The sequence below is a fragment of the Schistocerca serialis genome, chromosome 4 (genome assembly GCF_023864345.2).
Source record: "Schistocerca serialis cubense isolate TAMUIC-IGC-003099 chromosome 4, iqSchSeri2.2, whole genome shotgun sequence".
NCBI classification, from domain to species: domain Eukaryota; kingdom Metazoa; phylum Arthropoda; class Insecta; order Orthoptera; family Acrididae; genus Schistocerca; species Schistocerca serialis.
This window is the reverse complement of record NC_064641.1, coordinates 918,221,340-918,246,835: the sequence shown is the minus strand read 5'-3', so window position 1 is coordinate 918,246,835 and position 25,496 is coordinate 918,221,340.

Genomic DNA, 25,496 nt, shown 5'->3' with positions numbered 1-25,496 from the left:
TCAGCTGGTAAAATACTAACGGACAAACTTTAATCTTAGAAAAGTTTAATCTGAAGCCACGTTTTGTGCATGCCTCCCCATGTATGCAAAACATGGGCAGTGTTGAAAAGGACTGTATTTATGAGCTGAGGACTACGAGGCTTCCCCTGTGGCGAACGCCCTACTAGGGGTTATTTGATGAAACCCAAGCTACAGAAATAACATTTTAGAGCAGTTTTTAGATTAAAGAGCCTATCATGAAAGTTTGCTATAGAATTTACGATTTTATGAACATATTAAATGAAAAAATAAAAAGAATTCAAATCATTGAGGTATTTGACATGATTTATTAACATTGCTATAAAGAGCTGAAAAACGGGAAAAAATGAATAAAAAGTTCAGATTCATCTCCTTGCACACACCAGCACTTCAGTTTCGGAAGTACCCCACTGCAAGTATGAACAAATATGGTTTTAGGCAAATGTTTCGACCAAATTAATTTAATGTTTGTTTAACCCAGCTGTAGCATCTTCAGAAATGATTACTCTTAAAATAAAATTTCAAATAAACCACTTCGCTAGTTGGTATGCATCTAAACTTCATACTGTTGAAACTACTTACGATATCTTCATAAGGCAGTTGTCTTAAAATCTAAATGTTTGGCTTATGTTCTAAGAAGGGGTTCAAAGCATGTCACTGATTAAATTCAGTTTTTAAAATGCCCTGTCACCACCGCGGTTTGTGATTATTAAGTGACAGGTACATTTCTAGAGCGGCAGCTGTGTTGGGAAAACAACATTCCACAGTTCGTGGCTCCTCAGTTAGATGAAATGAGATATAGAAAAAAATGGGCTTTCCCCCAAATCAAACATTTCAAACTGTTAACACTGCGTTAATTTTTCTTTTAAACGAGTAAGTAGTTTCGCCAATTGAAGTGACACGCTTTCGGTTGGCTACTACTGGGAAACTGACGAGAGGGAACGGAATGTTTGTGAGCTAAATGCTGACGTAATTGGTATCATTTGACTACCGAAAAATTCATCTGACCAAACCTACAAGAAATCCTGTTCATATTATGACTGACCAAATTTTAAATTTTAAAATACTCCGATTACCTTCTTGTTAAGAAGTACAGTCTTACGTGAAAGGTTTAACACAATAAGTCAGCTATTGAAGTTCGAAACTGTATACATGTCTAGAGGCGCAGTTACTCATGGCGCCAAAATAACCAAACAAAATTCATGCAGTATTCGAGACTGAGAGCACTCATCGACTTAGAACTACCTTTAATCATGATTTCAAACATTTTCGCAACTTTTTTTCTCTGACACCCACCTTAATTTGATGAAAGGTCGAAGGTTATCGCTCACCACATTGTGGCTACTCCTGCAGTAAAACTGCCGCAACACACATGACTTTTTAATTTCCTGCTTATTCTCTACTAATTATATTCACATCACATTTTTCAGACAGTATCTGCATATACCATTGCATGTAACAGTAAAGTTCTATCGTCGCACGACATAAAATTCAGGACATATGACGTCATAAACACGGATATGCTTTAAAAGTTAGTTATTCTGAAAAAGGGACCTTCCTTATGTAAACACATTTGTAAAGTAATCAGACGTTTGAAGCTGTTTCATACATGCGAGTTAGATTGTTCAAAGGATCGAAGGTATTTGGGGGACTTCCTTGAGCATTTATAAGTCGGGTAATGTTGCATGGGCAGCAGCAAGAATCATTGACAGATATGGCCCCTAACGCTGACCAACATGGCACTATTATGCTGGTACTGCTAACAGTTGTAAGTGAAGAGAAACTACAGCCACTATATTTCAAGAGGATTTGCAGCTCCACTGAATGGTTTCATGCTGATGACATAACCTCGTATAAAACATTGTAGAGGAAAAACCGTTCCCCAATCGAATTCCATCAGATGCTGACATCGGATAAACCGAATATGACGTTCCACGACTCAGATCATGGATGTCAACTTCATTAACCCGGCGAGTGAGTTATAGAATCTGAAAACAGAAATTGGATATTTTGAAGTTAGACATAGCTGGAATCGGTGAAGTACGATGACTTTTGGTCAGGTGCGTACAGGGACGGGGAAAGGCATGAGATTGGAAGCCGACTGGTGTAATTTTGCACAGAGCGCAACTTGGTCCTTCACAAACACATGGTTTCAGTGTGATGAAAGAGATTGTATACAGGGAAGAGACCCCCACACACTGAATATTTGCTGACAGTTTATGTACTGGTAAGATAGATATTTAGAAATCCGATTTTAAATAGTAAAATATTTCAGAGAGTACAGGTGTACTGACCATTATTAACTGGTAAAGAACTACAGATTGAAACTCGATAAATTGAGGAAAAGCAGGAAATTAAGACGATGGGACCTGAATAAAGAGAAAGGATCAGAGATTGTTGTGAGTGATAAAGGGAACATTGTGTTACCTTAGTGATACAAGAGAAAAAAAATGCAACAGAAGGTGAACGGGTATCATTCGAACATGAATTACTAAATAAAAGATAATATCAAATAGGAGCTAAAATAACCAGTAATAGATATCGTTGGATAACGCGCAAGATAATTTATGTAACTGGGGCAATACGAAAATCCAGCAAATGCTTCAGGCAAAGTGGAGCATAGAGTTTAATTACTAAGACTGAAAGGTAATGCAAAAAAAAAAAAAAAAAAAAAAAAAAAAAAACAGACGTGCCTACAGGAGAAATGAATGGTTTTGAAGAGTGCATTTATTATGGAATAACAGAGGCTGGATACAAGAAAATGAAGGAGACCTTCGGGGAAAACAGAAGCAGATATGCGAATATCAATTGCTCAGATGAAAAATTAGTTCTAAGTTAAGAACGAATTGCTGAAAGGACGAAGAACATATAGAAGGGCTAGAGAAAGGAATCGAAACTGCTGTGCTACGGTAAGATTACGTGAGGTAGATGAAGGGGTGATAGCAGATAACTACGATATGACTTTGACACAGGACTGAACATCTAAATCGGTGCAAGGCACCTGGACATTCCTCCAGAATTATTGAAATCTTTATGAGAGCGTACCACTACAAACTACTCCACCTGTTACGCAATATACGCAAAAAGGGATAGGGTTGGCCGAAGAGACTGTAAGTTTGCCAGTAACAGCAGAAGGGATGGAAGAGTGTTATCAGATGAAAGAAAAGAGAATAAAGGAATATAATCGAATTATAGGTGGCGCTGAGGAATACTGATTAAGACATGAGTCACTAAAAGTAGTGCACACGCTCTGCTGTCTGGGGAGCGAAATAAGTGAGGACAGAAGAAGTGAAAGGTAGGAATAGTAAGAAAAGATTTCCAGAAAAATAGAAACATGTCAACATTTAATTCAAATTTAAGTGTTAAAAATTAATTTCCTAACGTGCTTGTCTGGAGTGTAGCCTTGTACGGAAATGGAATGTGCAGGATATAAATGGAAGAGATGAAGAAAAACGGTTTTGTTGTGTGATACCACAGAAGAATTCTGAAGATTATATGGTTAGATTGGATGTCTAACGAATGCGAATCAGTGGATGGTTCGGTTGACAGGACATATCCTGAGGCATCAAGCAAGAGTTGGTAACGGCGCGCGTGTGTGGGGTAAAAATTGTACTGGTAAATGAAGGGTTAACGACACTAAGCAGGTTCAAGTAGATGCAGGACGCTGTAGTTACACAAAGATGAAGACGCTTGCAGGGGATAGACTAGCGTGCAGAGCTATAAGGGGCAGTGAAATGAAGAGGATAAAAATGGAAGAAAGACAATGTAAACTGTTTACTCTTCCACACACCAAAAAAAGTTTTGCATCACCCCGGTCCCCAGAACTCCTGAAGATAGACGTTGACTATGGATATTCTATCACAGACACAGTCCCTTTGATTGTTCAGATATTACACTAAATCTGCCCAAAGATGTAAAAAACCACGCATGAACAGCTCCTATTAGACAAAGGGGGTCCGACAGCCGATCAGTTCCAGTCATTCCACCGGGAATGAGTTACTTGGCTCGTGTTGTCTGTAGTTCAACCATGCCTAGACGGTCAGTACAGCGGTTCCATCGCACCCGCATTGTTACTTTGTGCCAGGAAGTGCTCTCAAAAAGTTAAGTGTCCAGGCGCCTCGGAATGAACAGTCCACATCTCGTGGTCTCGCCGTCGCGTTCTCGCTTCCCGAGCGCGGGGTCACGGGTACGATTCCCGGCGGTGTCAGGGATTTTCAGCTGCCTCGAGACGTCCGGGTGTTTTTGTTGTCCTCATCATTTCATCATCATTGATGAAAGCGGTGAGATTGGGCAGAGCAAAGGTTGGGCATTTGTACGGGCGCTAATAACCGCGCAGTTGAGCGTTCCACAAACCAAACATCATCATCGGAGTGAACCAAAGCGATATTGTTCGGACACGGAGGAGATACATAGAGAAAGGAACTGTCGATGACACTCCTTGCTCAGGCCGCCCAAGGGCTATTACTGCAGTGGATGACTGCTACCTACGGATTATGGCTCGGAGGAACTTTGTCAGCAATGCTACCATGTTGAAAAATGTTTTCCGTGCATCCATAAGACGTCGTGTTACCACTCAAACTGTGCGTAATAGGCTGCAAGATTCGCAACTTCACTCCCGACGTCCATGGCGAGGTCCACCATGCAGCGCGGGACAGATGGGCCCAACAACATGCCGAATGGACCGCTCAGGATTGGCATCACGTTCTCTTCACCGATGAGTGTCGCATATTCCTTCAACCAGACAATAGTCGGCAAACCAGACAATCGTCGGCAAACCAGGCAAACCAGTCAGGAGGCACACCTGACAGACTGAACGCCTTAGAAACGCTGTCCAGCGAGTGCAGCAAGGTGGAGGTTCCCTGCTGTTTTGGGGTGACATTATGTGGACCGACATATGCCGCTGGTGGTCATGGAACGCACCTAAACGGCTGTACTATACGTGAATGCCATACTCCGACCGATAGTGCAACCATAACGGCAGCATATTGGCGAGGCATTCGTCCTCATGGACGACAATTCGCGCCCCCATCGTGCACATCTTGTGAATGACTTCCTTCAGGATAAGGCATCACTCGACTGGTGTGGCTAGCATGTTCTCCGTGCATGAACCCTATCGAACATGCCTCGGATAGATTGAAAAGGGCTGTTTATGGACGAAGTGACCCACCAACCACTCTGAGGGATCTACGACGAATCGTCGTTGAGGAGTAGGACAATCTGGGTCAACAGTGCCTTGATGAAATTGTAGATAGTATACCACGACGAATACAGGCATGCATCAATACAAGAGGACGTACAACTGGGTATTGAAGGTAACGCTGTGTACAGAAATCAGGACCGTCACCTCCGAAGGTTTCGCTCTTTGGTGGTAAAACAAGCAATGTGTGTTTTTCATGAGCAATAAAAGGGAACAGAAATGACATTTAAGTTGATCTCTACTCCAATTTTCTGTACCGGTTCCGGAACTCTCGGAGCCGAGGTGACGCAGAGCTTTTTTTGATGTGCGTACATTTGTCCTACTGTGAGACTAAACGGTCAGTGCTTCATGGAAAAATGTTTTCTGTTGCCTATGGAACGATGATTCTACCTAGGCGTGCAGTTCTTCAATAGATGCAAATCGACGACCACGAATGTCTTTCTGCGGGGCTACAAATGGTTCAAATGGCTCTGAGCACTATAGGACTTAACACCTGTGGTCATCAGTCCCCTAGAACTTGGAACTACTTAAACCTGACTAACCTAAGGACATCACACACATCCATGCCCGAAGCAGGATTCGAACCTGCGACCGTAGCGGTCACGCGGTTCCAGACTGAAGCGCCTTTAACCGCACGGCCACACCGGCCGGCTTCTGCGGGGCTACAAAAATATTTATTGCATAGGGAGAAATCGGGACTCTATGGAGGATATGTAAGTGCTTGACAGCGAAACTTCTGCAGTGTACTCAAACACACTTGGCAGACCGTGAGCTTCCATTATGCTGAACATGATGCTGGCGTTTCGACAACGCTGCGGCAGTTTCACTGGGAAGCCATTACACATCGTCCATGCAGTGCCGATCTCTCCCCATCCGATTTCCAAATTTATGGAACCCTGAAGAAAAACACTATTGGCTTTGTATTTACTTGAGGTGAAGAGATGCACGCCTGGGCATACTCGTGGTTACATAGTGTAATGGTACTTGAATTACGTAACCATTATGGTACCTCACCTGAACCTCTCGATACCAGCTATATTCTACTGTGTTTCTGTGAAGTAGTTAACATATTTCTGAGACAGCATTCAGATTTGATTTCATTTGTGATACATCGATATGTTTACATTGCAATGATATTATTCTTATGTGTATTCTTTCTTTTATCACTATGATCTTTGACGTACTTATAACTCTGATTTTTGGGCGCGTAAGCGATAATTAGTTAGTTGTTAACTTGTTAGAGAGTCGGAACTTGAGAAGGTCAAGTCTTGGACGTCATGTTGGAAAGACGCGTATTGTAGTCCGCTTATAAAATGTGAACTTTAACAGTGACTGTGAGGAAGATGTTTTCAAGTATGTTTTGTATTGTGAAGTGATTTTTTGTGTGATACGTGATATTGCAATAAAAGGAGTTAAAAGGAAGTGTAACTTAAATTCGGGGTGCTGATTATTTTTTTACATCACCATTGTGCTAACTTTGAAAAATTTAATCTTCAAGAATGATTTGTGAAAAGCATCTACAAAACTTTTGAATATAGCATAATAAAACCCAGGCCTCTTTGCATCCGAGCTTGGAATCATAACCACCTAGATTTTCAACGATTGAGCCATGATTTTACGACGACAGCTGCGTGAGAAACACAAAAATATGAGTGCCTAGTTTATTCACTATTACATGAAATGACTATTAACTGTGCTCTAATGACACCTGCCACATAATATGACTGTTGTTTCCAGATAATGCAATATTTAGCACCGTGAGCAACACCACAATCGTTATTAAAATTTTGACCTTTGTTGTGGTAGGGTTGTTAGAATGGGCAACCGTAAACATTTTTTCATGAGGACATTGACCATCTTGTCTCACAGTGGGATTAATTTTGTAATAATTAACACTTCACTTACCTTTTTCCCCTATCTGTCTCGATTTCATTTGCATGCCCTTACACACCAAACCACTCTTCAGAAGAATGTGAAGACCACAACAATAACAACAAGAACACCGACAGACTGTTTAGTATTTGGGAGAGGAAGTCTTCTCCTAACTGAGATGACTGACATTTAGTTAATCTGCAGTTCCTATAAAGTAATTCTAATGTTTCGAAATACCCATATGTTTGAGAGTTTCCAATTGAGAAAGGTAATAGGTCTGTGTCGTTAGTATACATCACAAATGAAAATCTGTAACACCTTCAGTAACACTGCTTGAAATTTATCAACTGGTAACAAATAAATAATATTCTCTGCACGTGACAACGTTGTAAAATTGTAAATTATTCCTACCGTCATACCACAGTCCATTCACATTTAACGATAGTTTTTAAAAGCTTTATTTCCTAAATTATCCATACTTACCACATGGCCCCCACATGATGAGCGTTAGTAGTAGAGAAAGGCCAGCATCAAACCATACTGCTGGTTGCCTATGTCAGGGGCAAGTATACATTCATGGGCAAACCTATTGTTCTCCTTTAATTGACAGATCATTAACCTATTGTTGTGGTAAGACGATTAAGACCCCCTGGGGCAATCCTTCCTTTTGACTGGCAGGTCCTTAACTTATCATCATACCAGCCATGCCCCCTCCCCCTCTTCCTCCCAGCCCCTCAGGTAAACCTCCAGCCCTCCCCTCTTCCCCTCACTGATACAGGTACACTTTCAGGCGTGTGTTATTCGAATAGCTCCTTATCACTCTTATCAGTTTGATTGACTACTGAATTAAATTGCTGTTAATTAACCCTTCCCTATGGAAATCCCCGAGCCTCTCTCTCCCTCCCCTCTCTCCTTCCACTTCCTGGAAACTGGCGGCTCTGTGGTGGAGAGGAAGGATCTCATGACAGGAAACTGAATTACAAAGCAGAAGGTATCTTGCTTATTTAAACAAAATTCGATTTGCACGGGTCAGTTCTCTCTTACTCATCATGCTCTGCTGTTTGTAAAATACATCAAAAAGGAGTAATAAAATCGATCTCTTTTCTTTATTCCGGTCACGCAAGGAATACCGCCATGAAGAACCCCTCACATGTAACTACACCCTCACAAATCGCTTAAAAATATCTGAAAAACTGCCTCAGCACCCATGCAGGTTGCCAGGCCGCATCACATTGTCGAGAGCCTGGGAAGTGGTGGTGCGCTGGCGCATGCACTAATCCTAGCACACTTCCTGTTGGAGTACACAGCCATCTCTAGTGGTCTTTATGCACGAAGAAACCTGTCGGATACCAGTGCACGTGAGAAATGCCTTCCTTACAAAGTAAATATCTGACTGGGAATCGATACAGAAATACTGCTAAAGTTAATAAATAATTAATTTCCAGTCACGTGATCATGATGTATTGGATACAAGGCAGACGCAGCAGCTATCTCATACACACATACTGACATGTCACAAAACTAGTAGCCAGCTCACACCAAATACACTTTTAAAAAAAGAGATCGTTCCCTACAAAGACAGACAGAGAGAGAGAGAGAGAGAGAGAGCTGTAGTTTGCTTTGCAGATGGCATAGGAGCTAGCAGGAGATACTTTATTCTGCCATGGACTTTAAACTGCCTTAGCCTTCCAGTGCTCTTTCCTTGAGGTTCACTGCTCGAATTGCTTCAGGAGTTATTAAATCAGGTGCAGAATATCACATCTTGAAGATGTCACAAATGGTGCTTCAGAAGATGTGCCACAGGAAATATTAATTAAGTCGTTAATATAGAGTTCAAACAATTCGCTTCACACAATTTAAAAAGATCGGCACTGCACAGTAGTTTGCATACATAAAATCAGTGTTATATTTTTGACGAGAAGCTTCATTAAATAATCCAAACCAAATATTATTTGATGTTGCAATTGAAACTGGTGATGCATGAAATGATAGTTGTAATTTCAAATTTCGAAGGGAATTTTTAATGACACACTTCTAGAGTTCCTAAGCACTGCAGATCCGCTAAGTGTATTTTCTTTTTTAAAAGTACTGTAGAATTCCTAAGTTGACTAGTTTTCTGCTCTATAGTAGCACGAAGAAGTTGGGTAATGACCTGTCAATAAAAGGAGAACAATAGGTTTGTCCATGAATGTATACTTGCCCCTGATGTAGGCGACCCGCAATGTGTCGTAAGGCCGGCCTTGCCCAACTACTAGCCTTATCTAACTGTCTGACTGGCCCTCTTGTCTATCAGGGATTCCCTTTCTGGCACCACGTCATCATCGTCGTTTAAGGAACGTCAAATAGGAAGGCTGATGATTGACACTAAGAAGAATCTGGCGCCTTACATCCACGATGACTTGCTCATCTGCATACCAATGGTTATCGTGGTAATTTATTACCTCACTCTGTGTGAATTCTGCCTCAGCAGCAGATGAAATGCAAGCAGTGAACAGCGGTTCTTCAGCGCTCCGTCTGGGAATGCATTGACGTAACTGTAGTCTGACATCATGATGTTTTGTCCTGGGAGCTTGCACACACCGCACAGGTGACATGAATAAAATTACTGCTCGTGTAGATTTAAACACGTCAGAGAGATGCTACGTCATCATTACCTCCAGTTCGCCGCTCCCTTATTGCAGGATGATCATCGATTCGTGATCACAGCACTCGCTCCTGTGTACCCAGCGCGGGAAGAGCACGTGGTCTACCACGATTCGTTGTTCCTTTTGTGAATGAGCCACAAACCTACCAACAAACTGTCGGATCCCTCATACGCAGAATCAGTTATATATTTCGTTCCAAATACGGACAAACAAGCTATTAAGCAGATGTGGCATAACGTTTTGGCTCAACAGTGTACATCAGAACGTAGTGATCGTCGAAATGGGTTGTTTTTGTTTTAAAATAATTGCTAGATAGACATACATCTGTACCAGAAATAAATTTGTGAATATTATTCCATTGCTAACTATTAAAAGAACAATCAATTTCCATTTAAAGTGATTCCTAATACATTTAAGAGCACTTAGGGAAAGGAGCATTATACCTATTCCATTGTTGTAGCTTTAATACCGATAGGCTACTTATCGAATTCAGTCGAAAAAATTAAAATATAAAATGTCTGTTATTCTTTTTAGTTTCATAAACCAACTTTATACTATAATTTACGAATTATTCCACTTTCCTCGAAGAAAGGACAGAAACACAAAAACTATAATCTGATTTTATATTGTCACTTCAGACATCAGAATATTGTTTAGCTGCGTACATGGTATGATACTTGTCAAGAAAAATCGCAATTAAATAGTTAAATTATAGAAAATTTGCCATGAAAATAAGTAAAATTGGTATGCAAATTTGTGTGTGATACAACAAAGAAATACTCTATTAATTAAGTGACGGGAGATCGACACGTGGAACACAAGTCGTAAAACGTAAGGCTTGAAACAGTGAAGTATCACATTAAAGGTATCTCTTGGGTGAAATTTGAGCCGAATTACACTGGAGTTCAAAACTTAAGGACGAAAGTAAATACCGCATGATGTTTCGCTGCCAAGTAATAACCTCGAAGATGTTTGGACCGTACATGGAGTAGCTGTTACAGCGTGCCACAGAAAGTAACTGTAAGAAATATGCAGTGAGATGAATGGGAACGACATTTTTATTCAAAGTCACACCTTTCACTGAATTGTCCGCAATGTATGATGGTCCCCCGGTGATAGGCTGTGTGATCAGTGATCACCACGGACGGCAATATATGCTCTGCAACGTGCTCTTATGTTGACCACGTGGTTAATAAGGGCTTCTCGTGGCAGAGTGTTCAGTGTTTTCCCACCACCGCGGTGAACAACTGCCGGGCAGTAGCTGGTGTATGTGGCTGTGCTGCAGCTCCTCTCCCCGGCGCATCGCACACGCACTCTGGGGAAACGGCAGGCCGGTCCAAGCTCCGAATATCCTCCCGTTAGAGATTCGCCACCTGCTATGCGTTCGCACGCTGTAACTCATAAAAAAGATGTCTGGGGCAGAGGCATGTCTCTAAGACGCACATGGAGAACGATTAAAAGTGTCACAACAACATTCATGGGTGTATGTACCGTGTTACAAGATTTGGAAGTCAGTATTCCCATACAACGTTTTGCCTCCCCACAATAAAACAACTGGACCACCATAACGATCATGTTCGACAGTCTCCCTGGGTGCATCACGTGTTACCATTTTTCGCAATATGAGGGTACATAACACAGCCTGGAACATTGCGGAACATAATACACTACTTGCCATTAAAATTGCTACACCAAGAAGATGACCTTACTACAGACGCGAAATTTAAGCGATAGGAAGAAGATGCTGTGAAATGCCAATGAATAGCTTTTCAGAGCATTCAAGCAAGGTTGGCGCCGGTGGCGACACCTACAACACGCTGACACGAGGAAAGTTTCCAACCGATTTCTCACACAAAAACTGCAGTTGACCGGCGTTGCATAGTGAAACGTTGTTGTGATGCTGCGTGTAAGGAGGAAAAATGCGTACTATCACGTTTCCGACCTTTGATAAAGGTCGGATTGTAGCCTATCGCAATTGAAGTTTATCGTATCGCGACATTTTTGCTCTCGTTGGTCGATATCCAATGACTATTAGCAGAATATGGAATCGGTGGGTTCAGGAGGGTAATACGGAACGCCGTGCTGGATCCCAACGGCCTCGTATCACTAGCAGTCGAGACGACAGGCATCTTATCCGCATGGCTGTAACGGACCTGAGTCAGCAGATGGGGACGTTTGCAAGACAACAACCATCTGCACGAACAGTTCGACGACGTTTGCAGCAGTATGGACTATTAGCTCGGAGACCATGGCTGCGGTTACCCTTGACGCTGTATCACAGACAGGAGCGCCTGAGATGGAGTACTTAACGACGAACCTGGATGCACGAATGGCAAAACGTCAGTTTTTCGGATGAATCCAGCTTCTTTTTAGAGCATCATGATGGTCGCATCGGTGTTTGGCGACATCGCGGTGAACGCACATTGGAAGCGTGTATTCGTCATTGCCATACTGGCGTATCAACTGGCGTGATGGTATGGGGTGCAATTGGTTACACGTCTCGGTCACCTCTTGTTCGCATTGACGTCACTTTGAACAGTGGACGTTACATTTCAGATTTGTTACGACCCTTGACTCTACCCTTCGTTCGATCCCTGCGAAACGCTACATTTCAGCAGGATAATGCACGACCGCATGTTGCAAGTCCTGTACGGGCCTTTCTGGATACAGAAAATGTTCGACTGCTGCCCTGGGCAGCACATTCTCCAGATCTCTCACCAATTGAAAAGGTCTGGTCAATGGTGGCCGAGCAAGTGGCTTGTCACAATACACCACTCACTACTCTTGATGCACTGTGGTATCGTGTTGAAGCTGTAAGGGCAGCTGTACCTGTACACGCCATCCAAGCTCTGTTTGACTCAATGCCCAGGCGTATCAAGGCCGTTATTACGGCCAAAGGTGGTTGTTCTGGGTACTGATTTCTCAGGATCTATGCACCCAAATCGCGTGAAAATGCAACCACATGTCAGTTCTAGTATGATATATTTGTCCAATGAATACCCGTTTATCATCTGCATTTCTTCTTGGTGTAGAAATTTTAATGGCCAGTAGTGTAGTTGCACTGGTCCTAGGTATTACGGTGTGGAAGGCGTAAAGTTGGGAGGTCATACTGATCACCAAGTCAGTTATCGAACACTGTACTCCTTCCCGACAGGCGTCTTTTCGGAGCTGATATCGGGTCTGGCTCCATTTTTATGGATTACAATGCACGACTGCATCGAACTACGCGGATGGAGACGCTTTTGGAACTACAGCATATCCGGCTTATGGACTGACGTGTCTGTTCCAACGACTTGTGGGATGCCCTGTAGTACGTCCACGTGCACCAGCGAACATTTACCAGCTGTCAACAGCGCTGGTGGAGGAGTGGAACGCATTACCACAAGTACTGCTTACCAACCTTGCGGGCAGCATGGGAGCACGTTGCGGAGCAACCGTTGTCGCCCTTGGTTACCACTGTATTGCACTGCAGCAGATATTTCTATCTGTGGTCCAAGTTTCTTCGAGCTATGTTATTGGTAGTGACATGTAATGCGAAAGTGACTTTCGTCCTTACGTTTTACCCACCAGTGTAGACCGAACCTCATCGAAAATTTTCATTCCAAATACAGTTGTACTAAGTAAGACAACGTCTGATACTGAAATCAGTGGTACCTCCTATCCACACGAGTGCAATCATCTCGCTAATGTCAACTATTGTCGCTTGGACCTTAAATAGGCGATAGTTAGAAAGAGTGTAAAATTTTACCGGCCTACTCCGTTCGCCTCACCAGACACTTCGTGGTAGATGTAGGTGTACAAGCCGCTCACACGAAAATCGGCGCATATGGTACGGGAAGGAAAGCGAAAACGTGTGATCCGCGGAATAAAGCACGACTCAGCTGGCAAAGGCAACGGCACCAAACGCTGTCTCTGCCGCACAGCGACGTGGCACCCACACACGGGAGTCGCCGGCGAACATTAGGGTGCCGCCCACACACAGAACGCCCGTAGATTACCCGCTCGCAGCCGCGAGTCTCACATAAAGGCGATAGTCCGCGACGGGTCTGCACCCGAGTGTGATTGTCCTCCTCGCGCATGGATGCGCACGCTTCAGCACCAGCCGCTGCATTATTGAGCAAATTCCCTGAGTGCCTCAGCGGGAATTCACTGCATTATTGAACAGATGCCTTAAGAGTTTGGTGCAGTCCGTAGCGCCTATTATCATTCGCTCTCGTCTGAATCCCCACTGCGACTTACCTCTCGGAATCTTGTGGATTGGCAAAAAACGCGAGTCACTATATAAGTAGCCGCATTAATGACGAACCTACAGTGCGCCTATCAGTTTTTAACCGCATTATTGTATTACACCAAAAAGGTCACAGTGAATGTAAAGAAGTTACCTGACGCTAGTAAGGCTTTTCACTTGTGGCAGAAACGAGTACTGCCATGCACTAAAGTACCTACAGTACTGAAGGTGTGTACCCTGTAAAGTAAAACTTTTTTTTAGGATAATTTGCAAATTCGAACGCAGTCTGCGTGTATAATATTGTAGTATATGTAGATTCTATCTCAGAACACGAAAAATTACATTATTTATGTTAAACAGGAGGCAAGAAAGCGGAATTTAATGCAAGGCAATTTTTTTTATTTTTTTCCCTCTTATTTCAACACAGCTGCCACTGTGTACTCTAGCCGTGGAAGGACAGAATTGTTTTGTTAGATAAATCTACCGTAAAGCAATTGTCGAAGCAATATGTGCGCCCATATCACAACCGGAGATGCAATATTCAGTGCCTCTTTAATTTTGCGGGATCCAAGCGAGGATAAAAAAATTCTTTACTTGTGGATGTATAAATTATGAATCTTCATCTCCAACGAGCTAATTTAACGCTGCAGACACGAAACTCTCACATCTTTTGGTCAGAGTTTGTGTAGTATAACTCGTATATATTTACATTGTTCTGGAATAAAGTATCTTGGATGTTTTGTTGTACATTGCCATATTAGGAAACAAAAGCATGTCTTACTGTGATTGTGAACTCTCGTAACTATTTAACTGAAGAAAGACATTTATTTTTGCAGTAGCTCGCCATATACAACTTATGAGACTGGTAGCGCAATGGAAATGTATCTAATGTATTAGCGACAATTTCATTTTCAATAAAATTGTATTTAATGGAGAAGGAATACAATTTTTTTTAAGTGCCGTGGAATAATTTTAAATAGTATTTTGTTCTTCTATAGGAAGGGCTGATTTGGAATATATTTTATTAACAAATCACTGTAAGACTTTTCAAGTGATTTGACATTTTCCGTTCTCCCGATCCCTTAGTGTCTTTCTACTGATATTTCATTACATTGTTCATAAATTATTTTCATCTATGACGTATACCGTTTTCTTTGGCGTACTTTAAATTTACTTAATGGAAAATCAATGTAGTGTTCTGGAAGGAAGCATCTGAAAACTGCTAGTGCAGAGAGGAATCATGCGATAGTTAGGAAGTCGGTGGAAAGAGAGACACTTCACTGAGTGTCGGATTATCACACTGCATTTACGCAGTTCCGATACAACTGTTTTCAGATGTCACTTCAGCTTAATGTCGTTCTAAACACGTAAGTAATGTACATAAAGTAGGAACTCTGATTTTTCTAGTTGCGTTTACTCTACAAGACTCTTGCAGCGTTACGGCAAATAGTTGGGTATCTTTGGTCAAAACAGATCATCCAGAGGCTTTCCTCGAATCTAATTATTTACGGATTATTTATGTATCACAGAATTTAACGTTACATCACTTGATTGTACGTTGTGACTCTTTGTGGACAACGGTGTATCTCTCTCAAGGCACCATGATAACACCTTCGCAAGCTCACCTCTCGTAATATACGAACCAGATTGCGTTTTACCGATGTGTTCATTTCACAACATCTTCCGGTTCACCGACTATTTTCAGTACTAAATATCCCTGTCAGAGAAGCGCATCGTGTTTCAGATACCGGTGTGCTGACGACCGTATTATTTTAATTAATTTTGCTTCGCGAAATAGTAGGTCCTTCGCGCAAACAAGCAATAGTGAGCTTGAAACTTCCTCACAGATAAAACCTGAATAGTCGATCGGGCACGAAAAATAACCTACTACTTCACCGTCAGTGGTTCTACCTACCGAGATTTCGAAATGTGAATGCTGATCCGCTTTCACTAATTTAATTCCGACAGTTCATTCTGTTATCTGCATTGTCTCACCAATATAGTAGAGCACTTAAATAGCGTATGCCTGCATAAACGTTATTGAGACGTTGTCAAAAAGAATCGAGAAATTGTTAATAGATAATATTGCTTTGAAATGAAACTGATAGCCTAGCGCCGTCAGGTGCATTAGTGGTAATGAAAGGGAAGAAATGTACTCGTAGCCCATCAAAAGCTATGTCTCCTGCTGCTTGCAAGATATCCTCGAGAAATTCAACAATTTACAAGACTGTGAAAACATGGGTAGTTTTGGAATTTGTAGCAGTTATTCTCACCAAGATGTATTTTCATTTCTATTATTTTTGGGACTGAATTAGCTACCTTTCAGTCCAGTAGTCTGATGATGATGATTGGTTTGTGGGGCGCTCAGCTGTGCGGTCACCAGCGCCCGAAAAAAGTCCCAATTTTTACGCAGTCAAATTTTTTCACACAGTACAATGTAACCACTGTCACGAATAATGATGAAGACAACTAAAACACCCAGTCCCGGGGCAGAGAAAATTCCCGACCCGGCCGGGAATCGAACCCGAGACCCCTGTGACCCAGAGACAGTAACGCTATCCACCGGACCACGAGCTGCGGACCCGGTCCTCTGAACCGGAAGAACTCTGGATACAGGAATTTGAGATTCCTTGTGTCGTTCGAGAATGTCACGAAAATCCCAAATTAAATAGTCTTAGCTGCTCTGGTACATGATTATTTCTCAGGTATTGTGGGATCCACAACATTACTTTAGTGCTAAAGTTACATTAATATTCACACCGAAACAGGTGAAACCAAAGGACTAGCCACTAAATTTTATTTTATCACTCATGAAATTCCTTATTCAGAGAGTTTGCATGTAAACCAGTGAGCACCGAACTGGACTCAAGATATCTGATAATTTTTCCGTTGGTGAAAGGCCATAATAGCTGGGCCTATTCAAATCTGACATTGCGCAAAAACTATCACTTTTGGCTTATTTATGCTCATCAAGAACCTTGTTGGGTCTAGTTCGTTGACAATTTGGTAAAATTACGGGAACCAAACGGACAACGTACACTGAATAGTTACCGCAGATTCACACATACTGTTTAAGAGACGTGTTTGTTGAAAGCTCAAGATCTTGCACTGTAAGCCTTCCAAGTCAATGTATGGCATGACAGGGTACTTTTCGACATCTCCTACTACCTTAAATTTTACCAATTCTGATGCAATGTACGGAAACCTTGTACAATTTGTGTAATATAGGTGCGGATACTCAGAGGCTGAATGCCATAGAGATGCCGAATTTAATACTTTGAGACAATCCATAGACCAGATTTCTTGTCAATGTCTGGCCAGCAACTCTGATCAGTCTTTGCCTTAATGTGTCAATGAACGGTGTAGCTGACACCATTGCGGACTTCTGGAGGGAAAATGATCATATAATACGTTTGTTTGCATGGTAATCTTCCGCATCAGCTGTTAAATCAGTTATTATTGGTTATCCGTCTTGGGCTTACTGCTGTTAATTCAAGAGAATTACACCAGACGCGTTTCGTTTTATTTATAAAGCATCTTGCGTGGTTATTGGTGTTTCTTTACATATTCTGCTTCTTCCCTACTGTGAATCGTAGTCTTTCGACGTCAACCTCTACTAGCAAAGGGGAAAGAAGCATTATATGTAAAGAAACACCAGTAACCACGGCAGATGGTTTATAAATAAAAGCGAAAGGCGTCTGGTATAATTCTTTTAGATAAATTGCGGTAAACTCAAGACGGATAACCAATAATAAGTGAAAAGATTATATTTTTGTTAACAAGTGAAGACGCGAATCAGAGTGGTACAAGCACTGTGGAGGAACATAGCCAACTCCTGATAAAGAGTGTCAAATGAGTTTTCGAGGTAATGCACATACTCAGCTACGAACAGCAGTCGCGAGGAGATCTGTATTAGGCCCACCACGCTGGCGACAAATCTGGCGATCTGTACTTTACGCCACCATCTCTTCTCTTGTAGTCCGTATGATTCCGGTCGCTACTCTTTCTACCCACACCACATCGTCACCGTCTCACTGTGGCTTCGATGACTGCGACGCCTGACATTACAGAGGAAAGTTCTTTATACAGTAAGACGACGAAGCACTTTAGTAGAGGAGAGTTTAGAAAATCACAAACAACAGGTATATACTCAAATTTTATAAGCAATTTGAAGCTCGCATTTGAAGACTCTGATACTTCTTTAAGTTGAGAGTCAATTTTCAATTTAAAAAACGATCCACGGGCAACAAATATCGGTGATGAAATATGTTTTTATGAGATATTCCAACTTACTGTATACGTTTAAATGATACAATAGAAACGTTTTCGCGAGTTTTTGTGTGTTATTGTTAACCGTCTTGTATAAAAGAATGCGAAGTACTTTGAAGAATTGGTGAGCTTGAATCAAAGACGGTGTAAGATAATTCTTATCTTTTTATTGGCACAGCAGACGACAACATATTAAAGGAACATAGAGACTAAATTTGAAGACACTTTACCTGTGCCTTTGGCAAAGAAAAACCTGTTTTTTTTTAACATTTTTTATCTGAACTGGGATACTGATCTTACCTGCCGTGTCTACTCTGTTAGGCATCCTGGTTACTTCTAAGTTCTCATCCCTTTTGAAATTCTTTTTGCAGATAACACCACATTCAAAATTACGTTGAACTACTACTATTGTTATATGATGTGCTATTAATGCTATTACTACTACTAACAGTTTAATTCGTTTATTTATTTCGTTAGTTGGGCATCAAAGTAACACGAGAACTTTACAATCACCACTTGTTTAAGAAATAGAAATTTAAGACATTTTCTTCACTATTGCATTGTGTGTAGCTTACATTTGACCATTTGGCACCAGCTGTCCTTTTCATGTTTAGGAAAGTTCCAAAAATCACTCCATCCGGTCTAAGAATATCTCGGTCTTGAATGAGTACTTATTATGTATCCATTATCGTAGGATAATTTTGACGTTCGTATATCTGACTATTTTTGTTTTCGGTTACGAGCCATTTATGTTGAGGATGCATTTCACCCATTTTCAGTCATTTCTTCTTCATAAGTGGCCGTAAATCCTAACTCTGGGTAGCGCACTGGGTCCGTAACCCGAAAATAGCAACAATTTAAATTGTGAATGGGCTACATTCTTATCCAGTATCTCATCTGTTATGAGACGATGTTTACAACCAATAGGAATACGCTGTTCCCCTGGTCTGTTGTAGTAATAAGAAAGAATTTAGCCATGGAGCCAGAGATATTTGAGGCCACAGTCATAGAAAAATACGTCTGAAGAGAAGACGAGACAACAGGAATGGCAATAGAGGAAGACAATATGGAAGCCGTAGCGAAAGAGAGAGACATATGGAGAATGAAGATGAATTGGTTTTATTAGGTGTATGCAATGAGGAATCTGTTGGAGCAAAATTTATGCCTTTCGCATAACTGAGTCGTTTTTTTTTTTTAAAGGAGCGTAAGTCATTACTTTGGCAACGTCGCGTTTTATAGTGGTTCATGTACTATGGAGGCAGATCTATTATTTGTGTCCGAAAGAGCGTCTGTAACACGTTCGGTTGCCTTGTAACTTGGAACTGAAAATCACCTTTTGTTTTACGTCACCGACGTGCGCCCTTTTAAAACTGAACAGAAGCCAAAGGTCCGGTGAGTGCAGACATTGAGGACGCAAATAACACGTCAAGCACTTTGTATGTTTATTATGAAGGAAGCGGTGGAAAGGGTGCCAACGAAGTCTGTTCCCTTTTATCTCACTATCCGAAAATATCACACAGCTTCAATTGTGCTGTGGTTGTTCCACTATACAGATATAAAAACCAAGCAGTCTCTAGCTTCCCACTTTCACTGAAAGACTGGACGTTTCAGACTTGTTCAACAGTATTTCTCAGTGAGAGGACGCACCTTTTTACCGTGCGATCGAGGCTTTGGTATCGTTTCAAAGAAGCTTTGACAGAGTAACAGGATATTTGCTGTTCATCAAATACCACAGCACATTCTATAAAGTAGAACATAACTTAAAAAAATACTTAGTTATAGAAGTTGCCACATCTGACATTCTGATCTTTGAAGGCTGGTGGAAAAAATATAATAAGAAGACGACAGTTTCTGACGATGAAAAAAGGAACGACCAAAGATGAGGCAGATATAACTTCGCAATCAGCACTTTCTTTCCCCTTATGTATGCGAGTGGCAGAGAGGGATTCATGAAAGGTTCGACGTGTATTAACGGGTTAGTGAGTCACGCGTTCTTCACGGCACGCCAACGAGATCCTCTTCCTCCGCCAACAAACCCCGCCTACCCAACAGGACGGGTGCCTATTAAAGTGCAAAAAGTTAGAGACATCGAAAAGATGCAGCAGTAAATTACTGGTGAGGATATGCAATTTTGCGAGCAACTTTTGAGCTGGTCTGCTGACCGTAGCACAGCATATGGCAATGACTGAGGAACAGTGCATCACTAGTGAAAAGATTTGAGTTTTATGTATCTTTTCCAATATTCCTTCACGTTTCCTTTGCAAGTTTAAATGTATCATGTTCTTTTTCTGTGGCTTAGAGTCGTGTTTGTAACATTTAATTTACTAATATGGCCTAAAACTAACATTTTGCTCTGTGTCATCTTTCTATGAACCCAATTTCTTTAAAATAGCGGATGTTTTCATATTTTAAGTATCCAAAACATTGTATGTATCTGCATTCATGTAACAGTTCATGTATACACCAGTCAAGGAGCAGCTATGCTACTGGTTCATAGAGCAGACTCCCTTATTCCTGTTTTTTCTTTCTTCTACAACAGCTTTTTTCTTAAATTTACCACTAAGTTAGTTTTCTTGTCTTACGCCCTTTTAGAGAAGACCGATTCAATTAGAGACACTCGTATTAGATGTGCTCTAGTTTTATAAGCCTGTAATATGCGATAAAAAGTACTGAATAGACCCCTCAATTATAATGTTGAGAAAATAGAAAAAATGGTTAGGAAGCATAACATCTGGCGAACTATACCGTCGCAATCTCATCGAACGTAAACAGGAGAATGGATCGACTGTTAACCGACTAAACACACAAATTCATTAATGGCACACGAGCTGCTAGCCGTTGTCAATTCAATACATGGCTGAAGTATCGTCGTCATGTCAATATTTTTACAGCAACAACAAAGCGTTTCATTGTATGGTCGCCTGGTCTGCACATGATACATTTTCACTGCTATTGCCGAATGGACGTGCAATGATTTTCGTCGCACCAATCACGTGCACGTCGTTTCGATCACGTATCTCCCAGCGTGCTAGTAAATGTGCACTGAAACGCAGTAAAAACAGCTTTGCACCAACGCTCTCCCCTTTGGCTGTTTTCGTTTGCGCTCCATTCATTTGCCATCCACCGAATAAAGGCTACCTTCATAATACTTTTTTCACATCGTATTACGCTTGCAGCTGACTTTGTGTTAACTCATTCAGTTTCCACATTAAATACAAACATAGCAGTAGAGCTGCAAAACTGTCATTTTGCTTCGTGTCAGAGACAAGATGACAATAGGTATTTTGCAATATCGTATGGCTGACAAGTGAGCTGTAAGCGGAATTAGATAAAAGCGGATGAGGTTGAGTTACGGAGTGTTTGAAGTGCGGCTATTACTGTTCGTATTTACAATGACGTCATCCCTTTATTTTTCAAATTGTTGCCACTTGTTATTGATTTAAGCACACTTCTCCAGCAGGTGCTCTAAACGAAGCCTTTGATTTCACGGAAGTGCTATTTTCCAGAATGTTGCTAAACGGCATTGCAAATGCGTTTGAGAATAGTGTAAATGAACCGCTCCCAACTGCATTATTATCAGTTTCGGTGTAATGCTTCTTCTTTTGCTTCTATACAGCGTACAAGTTCTCCTGAACTACATACCATTTGCTGTTCTGAATTATCATTCCCCAAAGTAGGTTCCCATTGTGACGATTGACGCAATCTTATTTTTACCAGCGGTTCAACGGGTTACAAAAGCGCTTCCCTTTTCTTGCTGTTGCTGAAGACCTCTCGCTTTCAGCGAGTTTCCTTGCTGTGTCTGTTTTAAGAGTCTGTTTCCACTTTTATAATTTTCTCTTAGCAGCATAGCTGAACATTCAGTTTTGAGTCATAAGCTTGTGCTGTGACACTGAATTTAAAGTCGGCCATCGATGGCGTTTTTCTTGTACCATTTCGGACACCACATGTTAATTCCGCACGGTCCAATCACATCAATGCGACTACCGCCTGTATTCGACGTCAGCTGCAACAAGCACTCGCAGACAGCAGGTCGAAGCACTAGCAGTGGAGGGCATATAAAGTGTATCACGGGGGATGTGGAAAACAGTAAAATCGTCGTCATAATGCGGAAAAGAAGTGATTTTTCTGAAGTCGAATAGGACATGGTTACTGGCTTTCGGGACATGGGTGGAAGCATTGACCGAAACAGTTAAGCCTGTAAATTGTTAGTGTGCCGCCATGCTTAAAGTATATCACACATGCAGAAAGGCTGTACGCAAAACCGGCGACGAGGCAGCTGCTTAGAATCGCGGGCCAAAGATGACAGGTGTGAACTGGGGTTGCGGAAATGGGTTCGGGCGAACAGAATTGCAACTGTCGAGCAGCTGACCACCCAGAAGAATCAAGATGCTCGCAACAGAGTGCCCTCAACGACCGCTAAGCGAACGTTGCCGCGTACGGGTCTCCGCAGCAGGCGCCTCCCTCATGCACCAATGCTGACAGCTGTTCAACAGCGACGAAGGCTGTAATTTGAGCGGCGATAAAGCAGCTTTACGTTCACTGAGTGGCCATAGGTGACCTTTCATATGAATCACGTTTTATGTTCCATTGCACAGATAGCTGTTGACGTGTACGGCTTGAAACGTCTGAAACCAAACACCCTGTTACAATCGTCGGATTGATCCAGAACAGAGGACATTCCTTGGGTGATCTCGTCATTCTGGATGGCACAATAGATGAGCACAAGTATTCTTGGGAACCACGTCCGCCCCTACATGCAGTCTGTTGGCATCTACCAGCAGAACAATGCAACGCGCCACACATCTCGCATTGTACGTGCGTGCTTCGGAGAGCACTGGGATGCGTCCACCGCGCAGCCCCGGCCACCAGACTCTACGACATTAAACGAAACTGAGAATCTGTGGGACCACCTCGCTCGCGCCGTTCGCACTGTGGATCCTCAACCGAGAACCCTTAGGCACTGGAGTCGACATGGCTCCGTGTCCCTAACGGTACGTTCCAGAACTTCGCTGACTCTCACCCCGCACGTCTCACAGCGGACCATGGTGTAGAACGTGGTTATCCAGGCTGCTGACAGTGTGTAAGACCTTAAGTCATTTCCAATTAACTGCATGAAAATGAGATATTAAATACAACGAAAGTGAAATAACTTGAAATTGCACACAGCAGAAATGGGAGATTTGTAGAGAGAACCTCAATAATTCTAGTGTGAGGCAACACTGCATGCATATTTACAGGATTTGTAGAAGGCTATTGCAGAGAAACTACAAGACATCTCACCAAGTTTTTAACTCTTATTAGAAATGCTCAGTATAGGAACCCTTCTATGATGCGGCGGACTTCAGTGCGGCGCACGATCAGCAAGTCTTATCGGGTTACCTGTCTACAGGCGCGTACTACTTCGGCGATTTTTCTACATGGCCTGACACCCCTGCCCGCCAAGGTGCGCTCTCCTGCTACGTCACCACACGTGTTATGAATCGAGAGATGCCCCATCCACTGATGTGTGTCTATCTTCTGTATGCTTTATACTTTCCGCATAGACGTCTTTTGAAACCACGGATGTCCTTATGAAGAACCCCATATTGGTTGCGAAATATAGGAGTGTATTTTTGCCGGCCGCGGTGGTCTAGCGGTTCTAGGCGCTCAGTCCGGAACTGCGGGACTGCTACGGTCGCAGGTTCGAATCCTACCTCGGGCATGGATGTGTGTGATGTCCTTAGGTTATTTGGGTTTAAGTAGTTCTAAGTTCTAGGGGACTGATGACCACGGATGTTAAGTCCCATAGTGCTCAGAGCCAGCCAGGAGTGTATTTTTCACTATGTGCTAGTCAAAATAAGTGTCTGATAAGTAATCGCACATAATAGCGCTCCTGCACGCATTATTATCGCTGTTGATCTTCGTTAGTTCGACTTCTTGTAGAAAATGATCTATCGTACATAGTCTTTTAGCCGTGGTTACCCAGTGAGAAAAGGCGTATTTGTTAACAGCGCAGAACACGGCCATTTTGTGTATCGTATGTAGTACTATATGCCAAGATGATACTGAAGTTAAAATATATCTTCTCGTGAGAACAAAGAAAAATCCTACGTAATAATCTGTAGATGATATTATGTCCTCAATTAATCATTTGTTTGTCTAAAGCGCAGTCATCTGGATCTGGTATAGCGTGACTGTCAGTTCATGCTCAAGTATAATAGTGGCTGCAAATTCAGAAAAGATGAGTTTCTCTACTACTTGTTTAAAATTTAAACCAAATGAACTGTACGTAGTTAACGACGACGACGATACGAATAACGTTTGCTACTCATTGCCCACTGCGTAATGGTACACTAGCCGCGGAACGAACGACAACCATAGGTAACCAGTGAAAGAGCAATAAATGTAAGAAATATTTTGACTTGCCTTTACTTAAAGAAGGCAGTGATTGACAATTTGTTTGCAAATTGGACCGTAGGAACAGAATTATTGCTCGAAAAGACGTAATAGTAGTGGTTATATTTCCTGAGATTAAACTAAATGCCGGCCGCGGTGGCCGTGCGGTTCTGGCGCTGCAGTCCGGAACCGCGGGACTGCTACGGTCGCAGGTTCGAATCCTGCCTCGGGCATGGGTGTGTCTGATGTCCTTAGGTTAGCTAGGTTTAAGTAGTTCTAAGTTCTAGGGGACTTATGACCTAAGATGTTGAGTCCCATAGTGCTCAGAGCCATTTTTTAAACTAAATATTATGGATGATATTTTAATCAAACAATTAATATTCAGAAAAACTATCAGTCAATAAATAATCACATAAAAAAAAATTAAAAACTGAACTAAAGGTGTCACAAACTATTCCTGTTTAATGATATTCTCTGTAAACATATTGCTATGTGATGGCATGCAGCACGTAATATGTCTCAATAATTGTTTTAATTATACTACTGAAATCGAGTCCAAGCGATTTTCCCTGGGGAAACTACCATTATATTTCAATCTGGCCTTCTACAGAGAGAAAGGGGAAGACACATTTGGTATATCGATCCTTGGTGCAGCCAGCAAGACGATAATAAGTCTCCTTTTAACCATCGTTGAAGGCAGGCACTTTAAAATGCTTGCTCTGATAACAAGCAGTGAAAACCAAGCTACTAACACTAAATTCTCGCCGCGCGGAATTAGCCCAGCCGTCTCAGGCGCTGCAGTCATGGACTGTGCGGCCGGTCCCGGCGGAGGTTCGAGTCCTCCCTCGGCATGGGTGTGTGTGTGTTTGTCCTTAGGATAAATTAGGTTAAG